The sequence below is a fragment of the Saimiri boliviensis genome, chromosome 15, assembly GCF_048565385.1.
Source record: "Saimiri boliviensis isolate mSaiBol1 chromosome 15, mSaiBol1.pri, whole genome shotgun sequence".
Taxonomy (NCBI): domain Eukaryota; kingdom Metazoa; phylum Chordata; class Mammalia; order Primates; family Cebidae; genus Saimiri; species Saimiri boliviensis.
In genome coordinates, this window is record NC_133463.1 from 83389360 (window position 1) to 83416983 (window position 27624).

At 41.9% G+C, this 27624-nt stretch overlaps 1 long non-coding RNA gene across 1 annotated transcript in view; it reads left to right on the forward strand.

The window, feature by feature from the left end:
- Nucleotides 1-26042, forward strand: part of LOC141581414 (uncharacterized) — a 229426-nt gene extending 203384 nt beyond the window's left edge. Inside the window, exon 3 of the long non-coding RNA XR_012514000.1 lies at nt 25837-26042. This is a non-coding gene — a long non-coding RNA (uncharacterized LOC141581414). The remainder of the gene's footprint in view (nt 1-25836) is intronic.
- The last annotated feature ends 1582 nt before the right edge of the window (nt 26043-27624 follow it).

Here is a 27624-nt window from a genome sequence, read left to right on the forward strand (position 1 = left end):
ACAGATTACTTTTGTCGCAAGTCCACTAGCAAAAACTAGTCATATGACCCTGCTTAATTGCAAGGATGCTGGGAAATGTAAGAAAGCTCATGGACATAGAGTGGGCAGTAAGTGCCTCAACCAGCTCAGCTGGCTCCTGGGCATCCCCACATAGCCTTCACCAAGGTAGTTCAGATTCAGAAATTTTCCCAAAGAAGTCAAAACTTTCTACCAAATGGTTCCATTTTCTGTATTTCTGGTCTTTTAAAAGAAAAGGACCAAATTCAGCACCATATCTGGAGCTTTAACTTTCTTCTTCTCCCCTGCTTTAGGCTGCTTGTGTAACCTGACTGATTCTGTCTCCTCGACTTTCCTTGTCCTTGGTTTCTTTGAATCTAAGCCTACTTGCCTGTTCTCAACCCATTAGTCTAAATTTCAGCAGCTCTTTTCTGGATTTCAGAAGTGTCTCCTATTGCTCCTGCTATTCAGACTTCTCTAATTTATCTTTCCTAAGACTGCCAGAGTGGGCTTTGTTTGTTTTTCCTACTGTGCTAATCCTAACACATAATGTCCCTGCTTAAATACCTTTAATGTCTATAACTTTCCAAAACTCAACTGGTCCAAAACCTAACTTCTTATCTTCTGCCTCAAATCTGTACCCCTAGAAAGTTCTCCCATCTCAGGTAAGGGAACTCCATTCTTTTCATTGCTCAGCCAAAATCCTTGAAGTTATCTTTGGTTTTTCTCTTTTTCTCACATTGTACATCATATTCATTAGAAAATGCTTTACTTTTATATTATATCCAGAATCCAATCAATTCTCACTAGCTCTCTCACTCTGTTCCAAGCCACCAACATATTTCACTTGGATTAATGCAAGGGCCTTCTAATTAGTTCCTTGCTTCTATTTTTACCCCATTCTCTCTATCTCATACATACCAGCAAGAGAGGCCCTTTTATAAATAAGTCAATTTATCACCTTGGTGCTCAAAACCCTTTCACAGCTCCAGATCTCATTCAGGACAAAGGCCAAAGACCTCAGGATCTCACAAGCTGCCTGCAATCTGGATACCAAGTGATTCCATCTTGGGCAGAGCTGCTTTTCCAGCACCCTCCCTCTGGATCACTCCATGTGGTCACACTGATCTTTTTCTTTCTTGAATTCACCAAAGTCCTTTGCTTCTAGGCCTTTAGTATTCTCTTGGCCTGGAGAATACCCCTGGATTCTCAGGACTGGATCCTACCCTTCAAGTCTTTGATCACATGTTATCTTCTCTATAGAAGCCTTCCTTCAAGACTGATGTAAAATTCATCCTCTTCCGTTGGCCAATCCCTGCCTTACTTTTTATCCATGTGCCCATTACCATCTAATACACTATATTGTTTTCTTCTTTATCTTGTTCATCATCTGTCTCAGGTGAAGGTAAACTACATAGAAATGGGAATTTGCTGTCTACCCCTTCACTGATAGATCCTTAGTGCCTTGAAGACTGCCTGGGACATAATTGGTGTTATATATATAATTGTTCTGAAGGTAATGGTTAATCTTCTTAGTACAGCCATCACTATTTATGCAGCTTCTTTGCTGGTCATCTTACCTTCTTCTTCCTAGTTTTAACCCAACATTTCCAAACTACTGTCTGGACAGTGCCCATCCTGCCAGTATAGATATTTTTTTAAAATGTTTGGGAAATACTTCATATTCTTGATCCTCCCCCCAACCCCACCAAATTGGCTAAGATTCATAAACATAATGGCATAATGGAAAATTCAAGAAGTACTGCAAAATGTTTAACTTTGTTTCTAAGCTTACTTGTTAAAGAAATCTTTTTAGATGATTTATAGTAATATCCTGTGAAATTATAGTTCCAGTCTGTTGCTTTTCTGCTGTATTGAATCTTTTAGTTATCAGAATGTATCATATTATTTATTTTGTCTCACTGTGTTGTTTTCTCATTCTTGAATTTTCAAATGCCTCTCTCTACAGTACATGCATATACACACGTGTGCACATACAAAGGCACACACACTCACTGTCCAGAGCAGACAACTACTTCTTTCTTCCTTTGTCCACACAGTCACTTCCTCTGTGAAGCCCACTTTGATCCCTTACTCGTCTATACTTTTTTTCTCTCGTGCCCACATCATGGCCTGCACAGTTGCTGATCAGAGCAACCCACTTAGTTAATTCCAGGTATGTAATCATATGTCTGCTTTTCTAATTAGCTGTAGCTTCCCAAAGGCATGTGCAGTATCATTTCATCCTTTTATGTGTGGCATGCAGCCCTCTACCTCACACATAGAAGGCTGGTCTTCATCAACAGAAACAGCCACCTTCTGGGTCTTCTGGAGTTAGGCCATAAGCATCCTTGAAAGCTTCTGCCTGGTTCTCTTGCACCTCTTGCTCTCGGTACTTTCCCTTTCCAAATCCATCCACATCCACCATCTGCGAGAAGCCCAAGGCATAGGGAGAAGCCTTTTGTAGGTATTCTGATAAAGAATCCCAGATGAGCTCCCAGCTGACAGCTAGCAGTGCCTGGCAGCCAGGGGATGAGCCACGTTGAGCGTCCGGACAGTTTGGGTCTTCAGATGGCTGCAGCCCCAGCCACTCCCTGCCTGTCACACATGGAGACCCCAAGTGAGACCCATTCAGCTGAGTCCAGTCAACCCACAGATCAAGAAAGAGAAAATAAAATTGTTATATTAGTCCATATTTTGGTAGTAATTTTTTAGACAGCAGTAGGTAAATGGAACAGTTGTCTCATCCCACCTTGCCGTGCAACATGCAGACAAGCCTAGTTTAAACTTCCCCTTTGTGGGCAACCCTACTTTTCCTAATAAAATAACTTTGGAATGTGAAGCACGTCCCTTCCTATTTGAAAAGTCTTGTAAGCTCTTAGATCTGCTAATTAGGAGTAATCCCCTTTAGTCCAATTGCAATGTGGTCATGGTGTACCTCCTGCTAGAATCGGCACTAAACAACCAGATTGCTCCTTTTCCTTTTCCTTTTCCTTTTTTTTTTGAGATGGAATCTCACTCTGTCACTCAGTCTGAAGTGCAGTGTTGTGACCGCGACTCACTGCAAATTCCACCTCTGGGACTCAAGCGATTCTTCTGCCTCGGCCTCCCGAGTAGCTGGGATTACAGCCTTGGGCCACCATGCTTGGCTAATTTTTGTATTTTTAGTAGAGACAGGGTTTTGCCATGTTGGCCAGGCTGGTCTCAGATGCCTGACCTCAGGTGCTCTGCCTGCCTCAGTCTCCCAAAGTGCTGAGATTACAGGCCTGAGCCACCATACCCAGCTGATTCCTCTTTTTTCTATCTGTGCAAATTTCATCCTACAGAACTTTATTCTGTAAATAGCAACCATTTCTGTTGGGTATTGAGATGTGCTCCATGAGCCAGTGCCTCAGTGTGTATAAGTTGGTGCAACATATTATCCTTTGGCTATCACCCACCAAATACAGCCATTCACTTTCAACACTCATTTTAAGACTCCTACGTGGCACATTCTCACCTAGGTATCTCCCCAAATGCTCCTTTTGTGCTCCTCCTTGTGCTTTCCTGTTTGCAGAGCTCTTTCATCCCATAATGGCATTTTGTTTTCATGGTGGTTTGGTTTGCAGTGGTTTCGCAGTTCAATCCCCAGAGGTCAGCCTTCTTTTCTTAACTTATAATGTATTGGTGAGACAGGGTATACCACTTAGGTATACTCCACTCAGGACAACCTATAGCAAAGCCAAGATTTTGGGTAAGAAGAGAATTTAGGACTTGGAGTCCAGCTCTGGGGCTTCTTTGATTAATGACTCTGTTCAGCTGATGAGACCCTACAGAACATTAATCCCCTCATATGTATACAGACATCCTGCCTCCTTATATCCTTGAGATTATCAAATGAGAGAAGATGAATTAAGCTTTGGCAAGCTCACTAGGTGACCTCTAAGTTACCTTTCCCTGACGTTCTAACACAGGGGTTCCCTCTTTTTTTTAATTGTACTCTAGATTCTGGGGTACATGCGCAGATTATGCAAGATTATTACATAGTGCATTCATGGCAAGGTGGTTTGCTGCCTCCATCCCCCCATCATCTATACCTGATATTTTTCCCCATGCTATCCCTCCCCACTCTCCCTCCCACTATCCTTCCCCTAGCCATCCCCAGTGGAACCCAATGTGTGATGCTCCCCTCTCTGTGTCCGTGTGTACTCATTATTCAACACCCGCCTATGAGTGAGAACATGCAGTGTTTAGTTTTCTGTTCTTGTGTCAGTTTGCTGAGAATGATGGTTTCCAGGTTCATCCACATCCCTACAAAGGCTATGAACTCATCGTTTTTTGTGGCTGCATAGTATTCCATGGTGTATATGTGCCACATTTTCTTATCCCTCTCAGGTTTCCTAAATGCTTAGCATTGCCTGGGGCACTGTGAAGGAGAGGAGGCTTGACATCTGTCAGAGGTCCCTGCCCTCCAGGGGCTACAAATTTAGTAAAGAAGAAAGACGCAGGCAAAAGAGCACAAGGGTGAATTTGAGATTCTTTTAATTTCTAATTCTACCTCCTAACGTTCATTAAGAGGAAACCAGTCTATCATTGATGGGCATTTGGGTTGGTTCCAGGTCTTTGCTATTGTAAACAGTGCCATGATGAGAAAACCTGAGAGAGATAGAAGTTTTTCATGGAAATGGAATAAGACACAGGGCAACTGGTTACATTGAAAAGGAAATATTAGAAATAAAAGAGTAACTTTTATATAATTGGGTACTTTGGATTCAACATGTTCCATGATCTGTCCCCTGTGTTCATAGGAGACAATCACCATCACCACTCACTGGGGAACTCCATCATTAGATTTAAAACACATTCTGAAAATGACCAATCATTAAAAAATGATTATTAATATGGCATTAACATGTGCAACACATATTTAATAGCAAAACTCTGCTGCTTTTGCCCACTCGTCCTGTTTCTGCCCACTGGAGACATTCAGTTAAGCTCTCACCTTCCCAGATACCAGACCTCTGGGCTGTGAAGTCAGTGACTGTATCTTCCCACCGCTTCTCTCCAGTCCACATACCCCGATTCCTTCATCTGATCCTCAGGTAGCTCTTTCTAGTCCTGTCACCATCCTGGACTCCCTTCTTGGAGGGCAGTCATGTTTGTCTCTGTCAATCTTAAAGCACATCTTCTTTAGCAGTTTGTATCTATGAAAAAAAATTTTGTTACATAAATACATCTGGGGATTCTTGGTCCCCATGGCTTGCTCAGAACCATGGGACAGATGTATCTGAGCCCTGGTGAGGTTTTCTTAGTGTTCCTAAAGCCCAAGAGAGACACTGTGTTTCAGCTCTGATCTGACCAAAGGCCCATGTGAGACACTCTCCTTGTAGCTAGAATGACCCCTGGCTTATACAGAGCTTGCCGAGCTCTGCAGAGACAAAGACCCAGAGCTCTTGCTTACACTGTAGCAGTGAATGCAAAATCAGAGGGAGAGGGGCAGGATTGGAAGGAAAAGAAAGGAAGGAAGGAATGATAAAGAAAGGAAGGAAAGAACAAAAGAGGGAGGGAGGAAAGATGGAGAAAGGGAGGAAAGAAATCCCATTTTTTCTCGAGTGTCTTCCACATTGTAAAGGCTTACAGAATGATTCTGAAGATGAAAGACCATAAGTCATTACAATATTCGTTGTACAGGATTTTACTGAGTGCCTGTACTGTGCCAAGCACTGTGCTAGTTATCATGCACATCAATGTTTTAGTCATCGATAGACATAAACAAATGGAGCTCCCACCCTAGGATCCAAGATAGCACAGGAAATAGGAATAACATTATGATAAAGGAAACAGTAACACATGCTAGCAACAGGGAAGGAACTACATGATACCAACCTGTACTGCTGTTGCTTTGCAGAGGGCTTAACAGTCTTACCAGAAAATGATTTTCCTCCAACCTCCCCACCCTCCATCAGCCATGGCCTCCCTGATGTTGACAGTGAAGCCAAGGACCAGTCTGGTGTGTAGTTATTAGGAAATGTTGCAAAGCTCATGGTACTTGCAGCCATATCAGACATAGATGATGAATACAGGATGACCATACATTCTGGTTTACCTAGGACAGACATGGTTTGTACCTGCTTTCCCAGTGTAATTCTTAATAATACACTCTGTCACTCTCAAATGTGTCCCAACATGGATGGTAAATTATGTGGTCATCCCAGTGATAAAAGATGATCTCAATCATCAAGGAGAACACTTTTCCAAATTTTATACAGCCAAAGTCATGCTTTATATCTAATATTTTCCCTAATTTTCTACTGGTTCTGACCTTTTCCATCATTATTGCAAATGACATATTATCATCAACAATGAGGGTAGTTGCTGATGGTGACTAGAAGGCAGGAGTGTTTAATGTTTATTTTTTCATGCATTGTGTGCATAATTTCCCTTCTGTGGACACTTAACACTACAGTTTGGAACCCCCAACAGTGTTGAGTGTGAGTGCACCACATTTTGAAGCACCAAGTTTCTGCTTAGATTCATCCTTGTCTTGTAGACTGAGTTCTTGCCCAGATGAAAAACAAAATGCCAGTATTAAATTATCCCCAGTGAGCAGGTATGAGGAAACTTGGACTTTCTCAAGATCCCCAATCACAAAGGGAGTCAGCAAGACATCCTAAGAAAAATAAACATTCCAAATTAACAAGACAAAAAAAATACACTGTGTCAGAAACTGTCATCAAATAACTAGGGGGCAAAGAGGAATGCAAGGTAAATTGGTGAAGTGGGTTTGAGACACCCAGTTTCCTAAAGAGGGGCAGGATACTATAGAGGTTTTAATCATTATAAAGATATTATCCAAAGGGAGAAAGAAGAAGAGGAATTGCAACAGCAAAGCCAACTATTTCTTCCCCATGTATACCCTTCTTGGATGATCTACTTCCCACAGTTCTGGCACCCTGCTTGTGCTGGCACTGGAAGCCACTCCTAACTGGTCACACCTGGTTGGACCAATGGTGGATAAATGACCCTAGACAAAGCAAGTTACCAACTAGGTTGAGCTGATCATTCTCTTTTGTACATGTTTCTCTCTCTCTCTCTTCTTTCTCTTCTCTCTCACTCTCTCTCTCTCTCTCTCTCGCTATCTCTCTCTTTTTACCATAATTTGAGCTATGTGACACATTCACAAAGTTAGGAAGTATTAATCTAACACAATGCTTGCATTGTGAAATCATGAGGAATCAGGATGACAATTTCAACTTTCTGCCTTCTCAACCAAGAAAGTCAGAGACAAGACACTATGATGACCCAGAGTAATAGACTAGCTTAAGTTGTTGCTCTTAGTTCCTTATGAAGCTGAACTGTATCTTCAGCCTGAGTGTGTGAGCTGAGCATTTTTAAATTTGGAAGTGTGGGGTTGTTATTTATAAGTTTCTGTTTCTTACAACCAAGAAATCTCTAACAAAAAAGAGGAAGGCAGATCAAAGTAGGTTTGAAATGTCAAAAACCTACAGTAAAGCTTCCCCATGCATCATTTTACCTGAATTCCATGGCGCTTTTCCTTTTTAAGCTTTCCAGCAGACTCCAGAAAAGTACTGACCCCTCCTCCTAAGGAGAAGATAGGACATCAACCAATGAAAGGGAACCTGTCTTGGAAAAATAGTCCTTCTTGCCAGTTCTTAAATCCAGGAAAGCTTTTGGGGTCTGTTCTCACTCGAGAAAGCTTTCTGCTCTGTGCAGTAGTAATGAAGGGGAACAGGTGTGTGAAGATTGTAATTTTGGCCAGTGTAGGAGCAAAGACAAAGGCTGAGAACCTAGTATTACCAGACTTAAGTTCCTGCATGCCAGGAGCAGAAGACTTGTATGAAGCACACAGAAATAAGGAGCTAGATTCCAGCACTGTTTTGAAGATTTTTATGTTTGCTGGCCAAGAATCATTATCAGTTACTGATTGAGGAAGGCAGAGAGCAGAATTCATTATCTTTCCAATACATAAAGATAAGAAATAAACTGTGTATAGTTCTATTCCACAATGTATGTTCAGTCTGACTCCATACATTATTTACTTTCATACATGTATAAGTTAAGAACCTCTCCAAGCTGTGACTAGGTGTAGGTATTGCTCTGTCTAGGTAGCTGGGTGCAACCACTACAGTCGTTGTTGTGGGGCCCACGGGGAGAAGGCTGAGCTCCTTAACATGCACAGCCTTGGTCAAGCTGTTTATGTGGTCGACCATCCAGAAGGGAGGTTGAAACCAAACACGGAGTTCCTTTCCTTTTACTAAACCACAATGGCAAGCACGTAGATGGAAATTCATAAATAAATCTGACCTCTGTTTTTCCACAGAATACTTCAGACATACATGGCTATCTAGACTGTTGTTGTCTTTTAAGCAAAATTACATTGAATGACTGATTGGGTTTCTGGTTGTCTTGGTGTTGGCCTGCAAATCCCTTGTGGCAGGTGGCACACCACAAGCACGAGAGCACAGCCTCTGCAACCAGAACATCTGGGTTAAACCTCAGCTCTAGTGCTTACTGACCACCTTCTCTGGAGTCACTTGAATTCTCTGGGCCTATCCCCACATCTGTGAAATGGGACATTATAACTACCTCATGTAAGTTATCACGAGGGTTCAGTGAGTTAAAATGTGCAAAGCTTTTAGAATAAGTCATAGCAAATCTGTCCAGATATGGAATGCTGGCCTTTCATTGATTTCCACAGAACACAGAACACCTCGCGTGCCCAAGGTATTTATGTGTTTGTGAGCTTTACTAAGATCTAGGGACTTAGGGTAAATACAGGGGCAGTGCCACTGCAGAGCCCAGTGATCCTAGGAGTCCTTTGTCCTACTCACTGGCCTCCTGAGAACCCCAGCTTCATTTCATCACAAGACTCTTTCTCTTTCCATCTCTTTATGTATAGGACTGAGACCAAGGCTGAAGGGACCTGCCCCTGGGCAAGGGATATCTTTCTGTTTTCAGAGGGAATCCATGGATATTTCTGTGATTCTGATGAGACACAGGATGGACTCTCCTCTGTCCTTCCTCAGGATGATTGCCAGAAAATCTACAGGACTCCCAATGTATTAGACTGTTCTCACACTGCTAATAAAGACATACCCGAGACTGTGTCATTTATATATATATATATATATAAAAGAGGTTTAATGGATTCATATTTCTACTTGGCAGGGGAGACCTCACACTCATGGTGGAAGGCAAATAAGAAGCCAAGTCCTGTCTTACATGGTGGCAGGCAAGACAGTGTGTGCAAGGCAGTTGCCCTTTTATAAAACCATCAGATCTCTTGAGACTTATTCACTATCACTAGAATAGCACAGGAAACATTCACACCCATTGTTCAATTACATCCCACTGGGTCCCTCCCACAATATGTGGGCATTACGGGAACTACAATTCAAGATGAGATTTAGGTGATAACACAGCCAAAAAATATCACCCAGTTAACTTAAATTTGTTTACTTTTTTAGTATAAGCATGTCCCAAATATTGCATGGGGCATACTTATAATAATTGATTTTTACTTCATTAATATTAAAATTTAATAAAATATTCTGTGTTTTTACTTGACAAATTGCCAACCTTATCTCCCAGGTACTTCTATTTTGCTCTTACCAAGTCATCTGATTATCACCTCTTTATGACTCTGTCTCCCCACTCTGAGGAGGGTGGTGATGGCATCTTATTCATTTTTCACATCCTCAGCATCTATGTAGTCTTCATTTCTTAGTAGGTTCTGAGTATGTGTTTGCTGTAGAAATGATACAAGAAGCATCAATTTTTTTCCCTCTGTTTCCCACTCCACCTGAGGTACCCAGACTCACACACACACATCAGCAGCTTTCCAAGCACATGGGTTTTATTTCATTTCTTGAGCAACTGCAGTGTTTCAATGCTAAGAGCTCTCTGTACCTCCCCTCCATGACCTCGTGCCATCTCAACATCTCAGCAAGGTCTTGCAATCGTGAAAGGTCAGAGCTCTCCAATCTGTAGTGATTTGGGTCACCATTTCCTTGAGACTTCCTTTGCCTCTACTTTGATTAAAGCTGTGTTTGCCTCGCCTCCTGCTTTTTTAGCAATTACACTAATTAACCTAATTTTTCTTTGTTCTCTCATGCAATTTGCATAAATGGCAAATTTATATATAGTGTCCCTAATTCTTCTATAACTGCTCTGTAATTAACAGGATGCTCAGGCTAAGTATAAATAAGTGCAGAAGGAAAAACAACCTTCTGCTAAAATACTGATAAAGGCTGGAAAAATAGAAAGATAGAGGAAAGAAAACAATTTTAAGCCCTGTTCCAAACTCATTATGCCTGATTGGGACACAGTTGGAGGACACTAGCTAAAGGTCAGCCACTGCATAAGTATCTCTGAATGCCCCGTCTCTGGAGCAATTTCAGGACAGAATTTGGGCCATTTGCTTGCAATTATAATAACATGCAATTTCTCATGGGGGTGGAGTAGTGTGGTATGGCAGTCAGTGGGATTGGGTGTAATTCATAGTTCTACTTCTTACCAGCTGGGGCACCCTCAGCTGAGTAATCACAAAGCCAAACACCTGAGCTCCAGGTTTCCTGTTACCACATACTAGAACACTCAGTAGCCCTATTATCCCATTATTTCTCAGATGTGAAAATATACAGTGATGGAGATGTGCTTCAAAGACAGTACTAAATGTGAATTAAAGTAGCAACACATAGCTATACATTAGTCATCTGTGAATTTGTTTAAAATAGTGATTACAAAAGTGGCCTTTGTCCCAAACTATAAAAATCCCAGAAGAAAACCTAGGAAACACCATTCTGGACATGGGCTTTGGGAAATAATTTACAACTAAATTCTCAAAAGCAATTGCAACACAAACAAAAATTTTACAAGTGGGACCTCATTAAACTAATTAAACAAGAGTTTAATAGTCTAAAATTCAGAATCTATAAGGGACATAACAATTGAACAAGCCAAAACCAAATAATTCCATTTAAAAATTGGTCAAAAGACATGAACAACAGCATGGTACTGGTACCGAAACAGAGATATAGACCAATGGAACAGAACAGAGGCCTCACAGGAAAAACAACATACCCACAACCATCTGATCTTCGACAAACCTGACAAAAACAAGCAATGGGGAAAGGACTCCCTGTTTAATAAATGGTGTTGGGAAAACTGGCTAGCCATGTGCAGAAAGCAGAAACAGGACCCCTTCCTGACACCTTACACCAAAATTAACTCCAGATGGATTAAAGACTTAAACATCAGACCTAACACCATAAAAACCTTAGAGGAAAATCTAGGCAAAACCATTCAGGACATAGGTGTAGGCAAGGACTTCATGACCAAAACGCCAAAAGCAATGGCAACAAAAACCAAAATAGACAAATGGGACCTAATCAAACTCCACAGCTTCTGCACGGCAAAAGAAACAGTCAGTAGAGTGAATCGGCAACCAACAGAATGGGAAAAAATTTTTGCAGCCTACCCATCTGACAAGGGGCTGATATCCAGAATTTACAAAGAACTAAAGCAGATCTACAAGAAAAAAACTAACAAGCCCATTCAAAAATGGGCAAAGGACATGAACAGGTACTTTACAAAAGAAGACATACAGGAGGCCAACAAACATATGAAAAAATGCTCATCATCACTGGTCGTCAGAGAAATGCAAATCAAAACCACATTGAGATACCATCTCACACCAGTTAGAATGGCGATCATTAAAAAATCGGGAAACAACAGATGCTGGAGAGGATGTGGAGAAATAGGAACACTTCTACACTGTTGGTGGGAATGTAAATTAGTTCAACCATTGTGGAAGACAGTGTGGCGATTCCTCAAGGACCTAAAAATAGAAATCCAATTTGACCCAGCAATCCCATTACTGGGTATATATCCAAAGGATTATAAATCATTCTACTACAAGGACACGTGCACACGAATGTTCATTGCAGCACTGTTTACAACAGCAAAGACCTGGAACCAACCCAAATGTCCAACGATGATAGACTGGATAGGGAAAATGTGGTACATATACACCTTGGAATATTACGCAGCCATCAAAAAGGATGAGTTCACATCCTTTGTAGGGACATGGATGAACCTGGAAACCATCATTCTCAGCAAACTGACACAAGAGCAGAAAATCAAACACCGTATATTCTCACTCATAGGCGGGTGCTGAACAATGAGAACACAAGGACACAGGGAGGGGAGCACTACACACTGGGGTCCGTTGGGGGGAAATGGGGGAGGGGCGGGAGGTGGGGAAGTGGGAAGAGATAGCATGGGGAGAAATGACAGATACAGGTGAGGGGACGGAAGGCAGCAAACCACACTGCCATGTGTGTACCTATGCAACAATCTTGCATGTTCATCACATGTACCCTGAAACCTAAAATAAAATAAAATTAAATTAAAAAAAAAAAAAAAAAAAGACATGAACAGACACTTCGCAAAAGAAGACATACAAGCAGCCAACAAACATGAAAAAATGCTCATCACTATTCATTGGAAAAATGCAAATCAAAACCACAGCAATGTTGTCAAGGCTGAGGAGAAAAGGGACTTCTTATGCACTGTTGGTGGGAATGTAAATTAGTTCAGCCAGTATGCAAAGCAGTTTGGAGATTTTTCAAAGAACTTAAAAATAGAACTACCATTCAACCCAGCAATCCTATTGCTGGCTATATATCCAAAAGAAAACAAATAATTCTACCAAAAAGACTCGCATGTTCGTTGCAGCACTATTCACAGTAGCAAAGTCATGGAATCAGCCTAGATGCCCATTGATCATGAATTGGATAAAGAAAATGTGGCATATATATGCCATAGAATACTTACTCTGTAGCCATAACAAAGAATGTAATAATGTTCTTTTAGCACCATGTTGCAGCTGGAGGTCATTATCCTAAATGAACTAAGGCAAGAACAGAAAACCAAATAACATCTGTTCTCACAAGTGAGAGCTAAATATCAGGTACTAATGAACATAAAAAGGGCAACAACAGATGACTACTGGAGTGGGGATGGTGGGAGGAGGCAAAGATTGAAAAATTAACTGTTGAGTACTGATATGGTTTGGATTTGAGTTCTCACCCAACTCTTTTTTTTTTTCTTTTTTTAAATTGCATTTGAGGTTTTGGGGTACATGTGAAGAACATGCAAGATTGTTGCATAGGTACACACATGGCAGTGTGGTTGGCTGCCTTCCGTCCCCTCACCTGTATCTGTCATTTCTCCCCATGCTATCTCTTCCCACCTCCCAACCCCCGTCCCTCCCCCATTTCCCCCCAACGGACCCCAGTGTGTAGTGCTCCCCTCCCTGTGTCCATGTGTTCTCATTGTTCAACACCTGCCTATGAGTGAGAATATACGGTGTTTGATTTTCTGCTCTTGTGTCAGTTTGCTGAGAATGATGGTTTCCAGGTTCATCCATGTCCCTACAAAGGATGTGAACTCATCGTTTTTGATGGCTGTGTAATATTCCATGGTGTATATGTACCACATTTTCTCTATCCAGTCTATCATCGTTGGGCATTTGGGTTGGTTCCAGGTCTTTGCTATTGTAAACAGTGCTGCAATGAACATTCGTGTGCATGTGTCCTTGTAGTAGAATGATTTATAATCCTTTGGATATATACCCAGTAATGGGATTGCTGGGTCAAATTGGATTTCTATTTTTAGGTCCTTGAGGAATCGCCACACTGTCTTCCACAATGGTTGAATTAATTTACTCTTATGCCAAATTGGAGGATGGGCCTGGTGGTAGGTGATTAGATTAAAGGAGCAGAGCTCCTTTGTCTTTCTCATGATAGTGAGTGAGTTCTCATGCCATGTGATGGTATAAAAGTGTATTGAACTTCTTCTTTTGCTCTCTCTCTCTCTTCTTTCACCATGTGAAAAAGGTTCTTGCTTTCCCTCACCTTTCTCCATGATTGTAAGTTTTCTGAGACTTCCCAGTCAGGCTTTCTGTTGAAAATGTGGAACTGTGAGTCAACTAAACCTCTTTTCCTTATAAATTACCTAGTATCAGGTCGTTCTTTACAGCAGTGTGAAAATGGGCTAATACAGAAAATTGGTACTTCAAGTGGGACACTGCTATAAAGACACCAGAAAATGCAGAAGTGACTTAGGAACCGGGTAGTGAGCAGGGGTTGGAACGGTTTGGAAGGCTCAGAAGAAGATGAGAAGATCAGGGAAAGTCTGGAACTTAGAGACTTGTTGAATGGTTTTGACCAAAATGCTGATAGTAACATGGACAATGAAGTCCAAGCTGAGGTGGTTTCAGATGGAAATGAGAAACTTATTGGGAACTGGAGCAAAGGTCACTCTTGCTATGCTTTTACAAAGAATCTGGCTGCATTGTCCTCCTGGTCTAGGAATCTGTGGAACTATGAAATTGAGAGAGAGATGATTTAGGGTACCTAGCAGAAAAATATTTCTAAGCAGCAAAGCATTTATGATGTGGCCTGGCTGCTCCCAACAGTGTATAGTCGTGTGTGTTTACAAAGAGATGATCTGAAATTGGAACTTATGTTTAAAAGAGAAGCAGAGCATAAAAGTTTGGAAAATGTGCAGCTTGATCACATGGTAGAAAAGAAACATCCATTTCCTGAAGAGAAATTCAAGCCAGCTGCAAAAATATACATAAGTAAAGAGGATTTGAATGTTAATAGCCAAGTCAATGGGGAAAATGTCTTCAGGTTGTCAGAGACCTTCATGACAGCCCCTCCTGTCACAGGACTGGAGGTCTGGGAGGGAAAAATGGTTTTGTTGGTCAGGCCTATGACCCAGCTGCTCTGTGCAGCCTCAGGACATGGAGTTGCTCCAGCAGTGGATAAAAGGGGCTAAGGTACAGCTCAGGCGATTGCTTCAGAGGGCACAAGCCCCAAGACTTGGCAGTTTCCACATGGTGTTGGGCCTGCAGGTGCACAGAAGGCAAGAGATGAAGTTTGGGAAGCTCTGCCTAGATTTCAGAGGATGTATGGAAATGCCTGAATGATCAGGCAGAAGTCTGCTGCAGGGGTAGAGCCCTTATGGAGAACCTCTACTAGGGCAGTACAGAGGGGAAATGTGGGGTTAGATACTCCATAGAGTCCCCACTGGGGCACTGCCAATGGAGCTGAGAAAAGAGGGCAACCATCCTCCAGACCCCAGAATGGTAGATCCACTGACAGCGTGCACCATGCACCTGGAAAAGTTGCAGGCACTCAGTGCCAGCCTGTGGAAGAAACCACAGAAGCTGTACCCTGCAGGAGGGCCACAAGGGCTGAGCTGTCCAAAGTCTTGGGAGCCCATGTCTTCTTTTACCATGCCCTGGATGTGAGACATGGAGTCACAGGAGATTATTTTGGAGCTTTAAGATTTAATGACTGTCCTGCTGAGTTTCAGACTCACATGGGGCCCTTAGCCCCTTTATTTTAGCTAATTTCTCCCATTTGCTTTGGGAGCATTTACCTAATGTTTATACTCTCATTGCATCTTAGGACTAGCTTGTTTTTGACTTCACAGGCTCATAGGTGGAAGGGACTTACTTTGTCTCATTGAGACTTTGGATTGTGGTCTTTTGAGATAATGGTGAAATGAGTTCAGATTGTAGAACTGTTGAGAAGGAATAATCATATTTTGCAGTGTGAGAAGGGCATGAGATTTGGGAGTGGCCAAGGGTGAAACAATATAGTTGAGATTTAATTGTCCCAAATTTCATGTCAAATTGTGAGAGGAGGTTGGTGAGAGGTGGTTGATTAATGGGGGTGGATTTCCACCTTGCTGTTCTTGTGTGCTAGTAAGTTCTCATGAAATCTGAGGGTTTAAAAGTGTGTGGCACTTCCCCTTCATTCTCTCTTTTCTGAAACCACGTGAGGAAGGTACATGCTTCTCCTTTGCCTTCTGCCATGATTGTAAGTTTCCTGAGGTCTCCTAATCATGCTTCCTGTTAAGCCTGTGAAACTGTGAGTCAAGTTAACCTTTTTTCTTCATAAATTACTCAGTCTTAGGTAGTTCTTTACAGTAATGTGAAAAGAGACTAATACAGGTACTATGCTCAGTACCTGGGTGAAGGAATCATTTATACCTCAAACCTCAGCGTCATGCAATATATCCAGGTAACACACCTGCACAGGCACTCCCTGAATCTAGAATACAAGTTGAAAAAATAATGGTCTTTGGATCTTGGTCTTCATTGTACTTCTGGCTGTATGACCTTGAGAAAATTGCTTAATGTGTCTAAACTCAAGCTCCCTTTTCTGTAAAGTGGGATACAACAGCCTTGTGAGGTTATTTGTAAGATTAAAGAAACAGCTTTAAATGCTTAGCATGGTGCCTGACACCTAGGAAGTCCTCAACACAATTTAACTTTCATGCTTGTCAAGTCACATAATTCAGTCCTCACTGGTTTTAGGTGAACTGATCAAATTTAGTTTCATAGAAGTATATGGTATCCAGACAAACTCCAGAAAGACCTGTCCAGGGAGAGACTCTTATTTCTCCCAATCTTAGAGTTATGATCATAATCATTGTTAACAACATCTATGCTTAATTTATATGTCTCTATTCCTAGAAAAGATTATGGAGCGTCAACTCTGTGCCAGGTACTGTCTCAAACACTGAGCACAAAGACATGAATGAGACCTGTAATCCTAGCACTTGGGGAGACCGAGGCTGGTGAATGGATCACTTGAGGTCAGGCATTCGAAATCAGCCTGGCTAACATGGTGAAACCCTGTCTCTACTAAAAATACAGAAAAGTTAGCCAGGCATGGTGGCAGGTGCCTGTAATCCCAGCTACTCGTGAGGCTGAGACAGGAGAATCACTTGAAACTGGGAGGTGGAGCTTTCAGTGAGCTGAGATTGTGCCAATGCACTCCAGCCTGGGTGACAAAGCAAAACTCTTGTCTCAAAAAAAAAAAAAAAGATGAATGAGACCCTGTTTTCCAAGTGAGAAGACATATAAATGAGACACTGTTTTCCAGGTGGGGAGACATACAGGTAAAGAAATAGTTCCAAGTGTGAGTCAGAGTAATGCTAGTCTCAGGAAAGGTGAGGCCTCTCCACATGGATCAGTGGCCTCTGGAGAAGACTGTGTTTGCCCCATGCACAGGTGGTCCACTTCAGTGTTGGGAGATCACTTACGGTTTCTAGTCTTCCATTATTATTTTTTTAATCTGTGCCATTTAAAACTTAGGTTTTGGTATATATTTTATATTATGCATTATGTAATGTATATACACAGGAGTGCATGTTCACAATATTTTTACTGCGAGTGGAGTAAGATCAAAGGTTGCAAAGAAGGATCAGCAAAGGGAAAACCAAAGAAAGGGGAGTTGAATGAAGAAGGTTTCTCTGAAGGGAAACTTGGAAGCTGTAAGCTCCATGAAGGCAGGATCTATTTCTCTCTTGTTCTTTCAAGTCCCCAGGGTATAGAAGGATGTCTGATGCATAAGGAATATCCGGTGCCTACTTAATGAGTGGCCGAGATGTGATGAAAGTACAGAAGGGGAGATGAGATGCCTCCTGAACTGTTTATGTGTTATGGGATGAATATGTCTCAAAATTCCAAATGTTAAAGCCCTAACCCCCAATGTGATAGTATTTGGAGATGGGGCCCTTGGGTGGTAATTAGGTTTAGATAGGGTCATGAATGTGGGCCCGTGTGATGGGATTAGTGTATTTATAGGAATAGGAAGGGGCATCTGTCTCTCTCTGTCCCCCAAGTCTTGCAACAAGGATAGTCCATGTGGGCACATTACAGTAAGACAGCCAACTGTAAGCCAGGACGAGAGGCCTTGCTAGCATCCAACCATGCTGGCATCCTGATCTTATACTTTCTTCCTCCAGAATGTGAGAAATAAATGCCTATTGTTTAAGCCACCCAGTCTATGGTATTTTGCTATGGTAGCCTGGGCTAACTAAAACACCACAATGACATAACCTTGAAGTGGCTGTGAACTGAGGATCTGGGAACTGAGTTAGTGACAAAGATGCCTTGGACCTTTTCTACATCTCCTCAGCCTCCCCTCCTCCTCCTGCCATGGCTTCAGCCAGCTTCACGCAGGTATGAGCTGGCAGTGCCTCCCCAGGGAATCTGTCACATGTCTCCTGCTTCCTCTCCTGGACTTCTCTAACCACATGTTGGAACCTTGGGCACTTATGCATATACAACCCAGAACTGAGAGAGTGTTAACACCCCCATGGAGTAATTTTCACCAGTGGGGAATGGGAGCTGATGAATAAATGTCTTGCCCATCAACCACGGCTAGCTACTTCTGAGATGCTTTGTGTAGGTTTCTCAGGTGCTCTATGATGGAGCAACTAGTTACTGTTTGTGTCCATATTGCTAATGCATCTGATTTTGACTTTATATAATACAATGATATTATAATACCAGGAAAGCTTGTTAGAGACTCAGTGTCTAAGGTCTTTAATGGGGGATGATCATTTAAGATACCTATGTGTGCCAAATTCCAGTCTCCCAGGAAGTAAGCAGATGTTCAGCATAAAGCACAATGCTTGCGTAAATAGTTGAGGCACTGTGAGTCAATCTCCTCAGTTAGGAGAGAGTGGGAACATTCCCAGTTTCCAGCTTCCCAGATACCAGCCAAGGGCCACTTTGACAGCAGGGCTTTCTATGGATGAGCAGTTTCAGGCCTGCTGTGTTAACTCTTCTCTGTAGAGTGGCCTTGAACATTATTATAAAGATGTACCCACATGAGAAGGTACAAAATGGAATGTACAAATGGGGTGACTAGAGCCACTCTGACTTGAATTAGAATCCCAAATTGGCTTTCATCAAGTAATTCAAATTCTCCAAAAGCCAAATAATAATGTGCAGCTCCTTAGTGAAATGGGGTAGCACTATTTCACAATGTATTTATGACAGTTAAAAGGGATGATGTATTAAAGTGGCTGGTGGCTGGCTGAGACATTCAATTGTCTGAGATGCAGGAAGGTAACTTGAACACGCCTTTGTGTGGACTCTCCCTCCTCCCTTTTCCCTCTGTCATTAGCCCAGTGGGGCAAGAGCAGCGTGGAAACAAGCTTCAGGAATTATAGGAACACAGAAAAGCAGACAGCCCTGTTTGGGCTGTGAGGGTGGGGTACAGGAAGACTTCTTGCAGAATGTGACTTCTAAGCCCAGTCTTCTTTTGGAGAGAGGCTGTCTTTCTCAATACTGAAAATCTCATGGAGCCTGACGGTGAGAATCCCTTTCCCACGTCTCCTCTCTGCGGGAGAGGAGCTGATTGGAAGCCCAGTTGCAGTTCCTCACTTCTCCTGCTGTTTTGAAAGATTCCGATAAGATGGAAGATATCCTCTCTGGGGAGCTCTTGCCCTTTCATGATTTTCCAAACACCTCCTCAGCAAGGTAGCCAAAAGCCTGTTGCAGCCAATTGAGATTCAAAGAGAAAGCATATCTCAATAAAGGGCTGGAGTGAAAAGACTGTGTTTATTGTTGCTCCCTGGCATCCTAGGCCATCTTCAGAAGAATTTCAGCAACATGTTCACTGCCTACAGGCAGCCAGGGAACGAAGGGCTTCTCAGGAGCAGCAGATACATCTGTTTAAATGGGAGAAAGTCCCCAGTGGTGAATTGGAAGCTGTTTGGTGCACTGCAGGGCTGCTGTCCTGAGTATTTCTTTGGTGCTTATCTCTTAATAATGTTAGTTCCGACTGAGTATGACACATGTGATTTTAAAAATAAGGGAGCTTTAGGAAATGAGAAAAGATTGGATCTGCAGTCTAACCCCTTCATTTATAGTGGGAATCTGAGGTCAGAGCAGGGAAATGAACAGCCCTGGGTTGCAGAGTGCACAACAGGACACAGCCCAGTTACCCATTTCCAGTCTCCAAGGCAAAGAATGGTCACTACGTGTTTAAGCTCTGGCCTGATTTATTTCCTCCAGAAGTCTCTAGACATTCTCCCAGTCTCCAGTATATGTAAGTGTAGAGATCCTAATGACCAGTGTTGGAAAAATTATTGGTGTAAATCAATTAAATTTCACGTTCGCTTACTGCATGCCAGTCATAAACTTGGGTCTGTGCTGCATCTTGGATAATGAAAGGTGTGAAGACCAAACTAGCACTCAAACTAAAACACTCTCCCCTCAAATTGTGAGATCTGCCCTCAAGATCTCACAACTTGGTAGGAGACGTAGACTTGTAAATAATCAATTATCACACATTGTAAAAAAAACCCGAAGGTTAATATTTCATTACAACGACAGCAGAACAGAAAGCCACGGGGGTCTCCATGGTCATCTGTCATTGTGCAAGATGGAACAGGTATTCCACAAAAATTCATGTGCACCTAGAACCTCAGAAGGTGGACTTAGTTGGCAAATGGGTGTTGGCAGATGTAACTAGTTAAGATGAGGTGGTATTGGATTAGGACAGGTCTTAATCCAATGACCGGTGCCCTAATAAGAAGACTGTGAAGACATGAACACAGAGGGACATCATGTGAAGACAGGTGGTAATCAGAAGGATGCATCTCCAGGGAACACCAACAACTGCTGACGGTCCCCAGAAGTCAGGAGCAGGGCATGGACTGTATTTTTTCCCAGGGACTTCAGAGGTGCATGGTCCTGCTAACCCTTTGATTTTGGACTTCTAGCCTTCAGGACTATAAGAGAACACATTTCTGTTGTCTTAAGCCACCCAGTTTGTGGCATTTTCTTGTGGCAACTCTAGGAACCTAAGACACTCATCAAGTTAGAAGGCTTGGTTTTATCCTGGAGGGCGTGGCAGGTGCTATTTTTAATGTAAGGCTGCCTTATATTTCTATGCTTGTCTTCTGCCCTTTTCTCCACCACTCGAGCTATATAGCATCATGCAGACTCCCTACCCAGCATATCTACATTAAGAACCTCTGGGCATAGCTCCCACCTATGCAGAAAATAGGCCAGGACCCATCCACGATTCACATGGGTGTGCTGCCTAGACCCTCTTCCCAGCCCTGTCACCATCCATATCTCACTCAGCCATCCTCTGACAGGAGAATTAACATATTTGTTAACCTCACTCTGAATGAAGAGGCCACCTAAACAGGCTTTGTGTGAACAACAAGGCTGTTTATTCACCTGGGTGTGAGTGGGCTGAGTCTGAAAAGAGAGTCAGCAGAAGACAGTGGGATAGGAGATGGTTTTACAGGTTGGGGATAAACTAACCTGTAAACTTTAGTCATGCCTTCCTATAGATGAGGATGAACCAGTTTCCACATTCCCTCCACCACACCTCAGAAATTTCCTCTTCGTTTCTTTGGCTGATATCTGACAATACCATCAATGAATTCATTCCAGATGTGAAAGGCAGCTGTCCCTTAATATTTACTTGTCCCAGCTATTTACCTTTTAACAGGGAAACCTAGAAAAGTAATGCCTTATTCCAGTGGTTCCCAGCTCTGATTTTCATCCTTGGCTATGTATTGGCTTGATTCTGTTATGAGATTAGAAAAACAAAATAGGTTCTACTCTGGAGACTCTGGCTCAGTAGGTCTGTGTTGGCTCTGTTGGCTGAACTTTTTAAAAGTGTCATAAGAATTCAAATGCACAGTAAAGGTTGTGAAGTGTCTCAGCTTCAAAGAATTTCAGTACTGGCACAGGCTAAGTTTGGAGTTGAAAAGTTTTTAAGTAGACAGAACTCAGGTATGTTGAAACCATACCATATTGTCAAACCAAACCATGGCAGTGGTAATAATGACCTCAATATACCAGTTATTAAACTCTCACCAGGACCCGGCACTGTATTTAGTTCCATAAACTAAATCATTAACCTTCCTCATAATGACATGAGACAGTTTCTTTCCATTTTATGAAAAAGGAACTGAGATTTGGAGATAAAGCTCCCCTGCTACATGCCAAAGCCTGTGCTCATTATGATATTACTTCTGTATCATCTTCTACATGTCTCAGGCTGGCTTCGGCATGGGGCTTCCTACCACCCGCAGAATTCAGCATAGACTTCACAGTCACTCATTGGCTCCTGCCCTCTCTCAAAGACAAAGCTGCTTAGAAATGTGCTCAGAACTGGAGAACAGACAATTAAATCTGCGTAAATTCCTTGGCTCCTACCAAGAAGACTTATGTAAATGCCTCTTTTCTTGGCCTCTAAATCCTTCTGGGTTTTTCTCCAGCATGACCATCTTTCTTTCTACAAAATTACTCAAAATCCACCTCTTTAATTGTTTCTCTGCAGACCCCTTGAATCCTTGTCATTAAGACTTCACCTCCATTTGTCAGCCTGTATTGAACTTCGGCTAGGCATAGTTTGATGATTTATAACACATTTACCAGGTGCAACAAGCTTGCATAGATTTTAGTTCCTAGAACCCTCATGATAACTCTCAAAGGTATTACTACTCCCATCCTTGTGAGGTCAAGAAAAACTAATTCTGAGTTGGAAAAACTCCTTGTAGTAGTCTGTTTTCACACTGATATGAAAAACAGTCCAAGACTGGGTAATTGTTAAAGAAAATAGGTTTAATTGACTCACACTTCTGCATGGCTAGGGGAGCCTCAAGAAACTTCCAGTCATGGTGGAAGGGGAAGCAGGTATGTCTTACACAGCAGCAGGTGAGAGAGCACGTGAAGAAAGTGAGAGGGGAAGAGCCCCCGATAAATCATCAGACCTCATGAGAACTCACTCTCACAAGAACAGCATGGGGGAAACCGCCCATAATCCAGTTACCTCCCACCAGGTCCCTACCTTGACATGTGGGAATTACAATTTGAGATGAAATTTTGGTAGGGACACAAAGCCAATCCATATTTCTCCTATAGGCAGTAATGGGGAGAAGGTGGGTTAGAACCCAGTCTCTCCACAAATCCAATACCCTGTCCATGAACCACAGGAGAGACTTGTCCAAATGCAAGTATAAAAGTAAGACCTCTGTCATGTACTTCAGGAAAAATGTACATCTTGGGGTATTTATGTACTGAATAAACTTTTCCTGGATGTCCACATGTAGTAGGTCCACTCTTCAATCAGAGATACCTAATGGATGCCCATTGTATTCTCTTCTCACGCTGCTAATAAAGACATACCTGAGGCTGGGTAATTTAAAAAGGAGAGAAGTTCATTTATAAGGGAAGCTCATGGTTCCTATATACTAGTTCCACATGGCTGGGGAGGCCTCACAATCATGGCAGAAGGCGAATGAGAAGAAAAGTCATGTCTTACATGGTGGCAAGCAAGAGAGAGTATGTGCAGGGCAACTCTGATTTTTATAACATAAATCTTGCCGGCCACCATGTAAGACATGACATTAAATCTTGTGAAACTTATTCATTACTATGAGAACAATATGGAGGAAAGTGGCCCCATGATTCAATTATCTCCACCTGGCCTCACCCTTGACATGTGTGGATTATTACAATTCAAGGTGAGATTTGGGTGGGCACACAGGCAAACCATATCACTCATTAAGTGTCCAGCACTATTCCAGGTGCTGAAACCAATGAAAGTCAGATAAGACTCATCCACTGCACTTAAGGGGTTAGCAGTCTATTGAGTGACACAGACTGGCAACATGGTAGCAGGAGAGTGCATGGGTGCAGCCATAGAGACAGGCATGCTTTATTATGGGAGTAAAGGAGAACCTGCTCAGGGAGCCAAGAGAGGCTTCCAGACAAAGTGGCCACCGAGAGTGTTCTTAAAAGATGACTAGGAATTAACTGACAGATAGTGTCAGAAAAATAATCTATGCAGAAGAAATGACATGGACAAATGCTTGGAGTCAAGAAGTAGGGCTGTATATTTTGGTGGGTGTGTTTGTGTGTATGTGTACATGCACATGTGGGTATGAATGTGTGTGTGCACATGTAAGACAGCAACAAGGAGCGCCCTGTGGCCTGAGTGTTAGCATGAGGTAAGGAGAAGGAGACAGGGTTAGGTAGATTCTTGTAGCCTTTTTCCTACTTCTCATTATGTTGTTTGGACTTCATCTGGGCTGTCATGGGGAGATAGAGCACACAGGAGAAACAGGCATTTTATTATATTATTTCTCTTTCAGGAAATGTCCAATAATCAATATTTTGTAGAATGTATTTGTTGCCGAGCAATGGGCTCTCTATCTGATGATATGCATAGAAGTGAATACTATGGCATCAGCTTTTGAGAAAAGAAAGGCTCAATTGCAAGCAGACTGGCAAAGAGACAGGAGGCAGCACTCAAATCTATCTCCTGGAGCTGGGGTCTGGGGGCAGATTTTACAGGTAGAGAGTAACAGTGAGTCACAGGAAAATGCAATGAGGTGTGATCTGAGTGGGTCATGCAGAGGTAGTATCAGGTCCTTGGCTTTTAAGGTAGTACTGCAACAAAACAGAATACCCCTCACTTCTTTTTATTTTTTATTTTTTATTTTATTTTATTTTATTTTATTTTATTTATTTTTTATTATTGCATTTTAGGTTTTGGGGTACATGTGATGAACATGCAAGATTGTTGCATAGGTACACACATAGCAGTGTGGTATTGCTGCCTTCCGTCCCCTCACCTGTATCTGTCATTTCTCCCCATGCTATCTCTTTCCCCCTCCCCCATTTCCCCCCAACGGACCCCAGTGTGTAGTGCTCCCCTCCCTGTGTCCATATGTTCTCATTGTTCAACACCCACCTATAAGTGAGAATATACGGTGTTTGATTTTCTGCTCTTGTGTCAGTTTGCTGAGAATGATGGTTTCCAGGTTCATCCATGTCCCTACAAAGGACGTGAACTCATCGTTTTTGATGGCTGCGTAATATTCCAAGGTGTATATGTACCACATTTTCCCTATCCAGTCTATCATCGTTGGGCATTTGGGTTGGTTCCAGGTCTTTGCTATTGTAAACAGTGCTGCAATGAACATTCGTGTGCACGTGTCCTTGTAGTAGAATGATTTATAATCCTTTGGATATATACCCAGTAATGGGATTGCTGGGTCAAATGGGATTTCTATTTTTAGGTCCTTGAGGAATCGCCACACTGTCTTCCACAATGGTTGAATTAATTTACATTCCCACCAACAGTGTAAAAGTGTTCCTATTTCTCCACATCCTCTCCAGCATCTGTTGTTTCCCGATTTTTTAATGATCGCCATTCTAACTGGTATGAGATGGTATCTCAATGTGGTTTTGATTTGCATTTCTCTGACGACCAGTGATGATGAGCATTTTTTCATATGTTTGTTGGCCTCCTGTATGTCTTCTTTTGTAAAGTATCTGTTCATATCCTTCGCCCATTTTTGAATGGGCTTGTTTGTTTTTTTCTTGTAGATCTGCTTTAGTTGTTTGTAAATTCTGGATATCAGCCCCTTGTCAGATGGGTAGGCTGCAAAAATTTTTTCCCATTCTGTTGGTTGCCGATTCACTCTACTGACTGTTTCTTTTGCCGTGCAGAAGCTGTGGAGTTTGATTAGGTCCCATTTGTCTATTTTGGCTTTTGTTGCCATTGCTTTTGGCGTTTTGGTCATGAAGTCCTTGCCTACACCTATGTCCTGAATGGTTTTGCCTAGATTTTCTTCTAAGGTTTTTATGGTATTAGGTCTGATGTTTAAGTCTTTAATTCATCTGGAGTTAATTTTGGTGTAAGGTGTCAGGAAGGGGTCCTGTTTCTGCTTTCTGCACATGGCTAGCCAGTTTTCCCAACACCATTTATTAAACAGGGAGTCCTTTCCCCATTGCTTGTTTTTGTCAGGTTTGTCGAAGATCAGATGGTTGTAGGTATGTTGTATTTCCTCTGAGGCCTCTGTTCTGTTCCATTGTTCTATATCTCTGTTTTGGTACCAGTACCATGCTGTTTTGATTACTGTAGCCTTGTAGTATAGTTTGAAGTCCGGTAGTGTGATGCCTCCTGCTTTGTTCTTTTTGCTTAGGATTGACTTGGCTATGCGGGCTCTCTTTTGGTTCCATATGAAGTTTAAGGTGTTCATCCCGGGGATGCAAGGCTGGTTCAACATACGCAAGTCCATAAACGTAATTCACCACATAAACAGAACAAAAGACAAAAACCACATGATTATCTCGATTGATGCAGAGAAGGCTTTTGACAAAATTCAACAACCTTTATGCTAAAAACCCTCAATAAACTAGGTATTGATGGAACGTATCTCAAAACAATAAAAGCTATTTACGACAAACCAACAGCCAATATCATACTGAATGGGCAAAAACTGGAAGCATTCCCTTTGAAATCTGGCACTAGACAAGGATGCCCTCTCTCACCACTCCTATTCAATATAGTACTGGAAGTTCTAGCCAGAGCAATCAGGCAAGAAAAAGAAATAAAGGGTATCCAAATTGGAAAGGAGGAAATCAAATTGTCTCTATTTGCAGATGACATGATAGTATATCTGGAAGACCCCATCATCTCAGCCCAAAATCTCCTGAAACTGATAAACAACTTCAGCAAAGTCTCAGGATACAAAATCAACTTGCAAAAATCACAAGCATTCCTATACACCAGTAATAGACTTCAAGAGAGCCAAATCAAGAACGAACTGCCATTCACAATTGCTACAAAGAGAATAAAGTACCTAGGAATACAACTAACAAGGAACGTAAAGGACCTCTTCAAGGAGAACTACAAGCCATTGCTCAACGAAATAAGAGAGGATACAAACAGATGGAGAAACATTCCATGTTCATGGTTAGGAAGAATCAACATTGTGAAAATGGCCATACTGCCCAAAGTAATTTACAGATTCAACGCTATTCCCATCAAGCTACCAATGACCTTCTTCACAGAACTGGAAAAAATACCCCTCACTTCTTAACTTGGTCCCTGATCCTTGATCCAAGTACTTAGGCTCTGCATGTGGTTGACTTTATTATTGTGGCTGGGGTGGGGGAGCTGGCTAGCTACATACAGACATGCTCAGACCACCTCCTGGCAACCTCGGGATCCATTGCAGCTGAAAAACAACTCACCATTTTGTTACTGACAAAACTGAACCAGATTGAACTTGTTCTGCCGTTACATATTGATATGACAGTCATATGCTCACCACCTAGAATTAACATAAGTTAATATTTTGCCCTCTTTGCCTTAAAACTTTTTTAAAATGTGAAACATCAAAAGTAGGGTTGAGGTTCTCTTCTTAAGGCTTCTAATTCCACTCCTGCTCCTTGGGGACAGATACTGCCATCAATGTGCAATTAAGGATGAAATTTCTTGGACATACTTTGAATATTGTACTCCAAGTGCACATTTCCACATAGATTGCCTTATGAGTTTTTGAGTCTTACTTAAATGGTAATATTCTGTATGTTACATATGCAAAGTATTTTTTATATTACATTATGTTTTCCATATCTGTCAGTATTGATACCTGTAACCCTAGTTTCTTCATTTTAACTAATAAGTAATATTTCATGAGCATAAATAGAACACAGCTTAACTATTCTTTTATTGGTCAGAATTTTGGTTGTTTGTAATTTTTGTTACAAAATTTACAATAAGTATTTGAACATGGGTCCCTGTGCTCATGTGTAAGAGTTTCTTTGTGATGTATTTCTGTATCTAGGGACTTGGCATCTAGTCATGTGCATTTTCAACCTTACTGCATATTGCAAGTAAGTACGTATACCAGTTTACCACTTTTTGCAAAGGATTATACCAATACATACTCTCACCTACCATACATTGTCACCTATACTTGGTA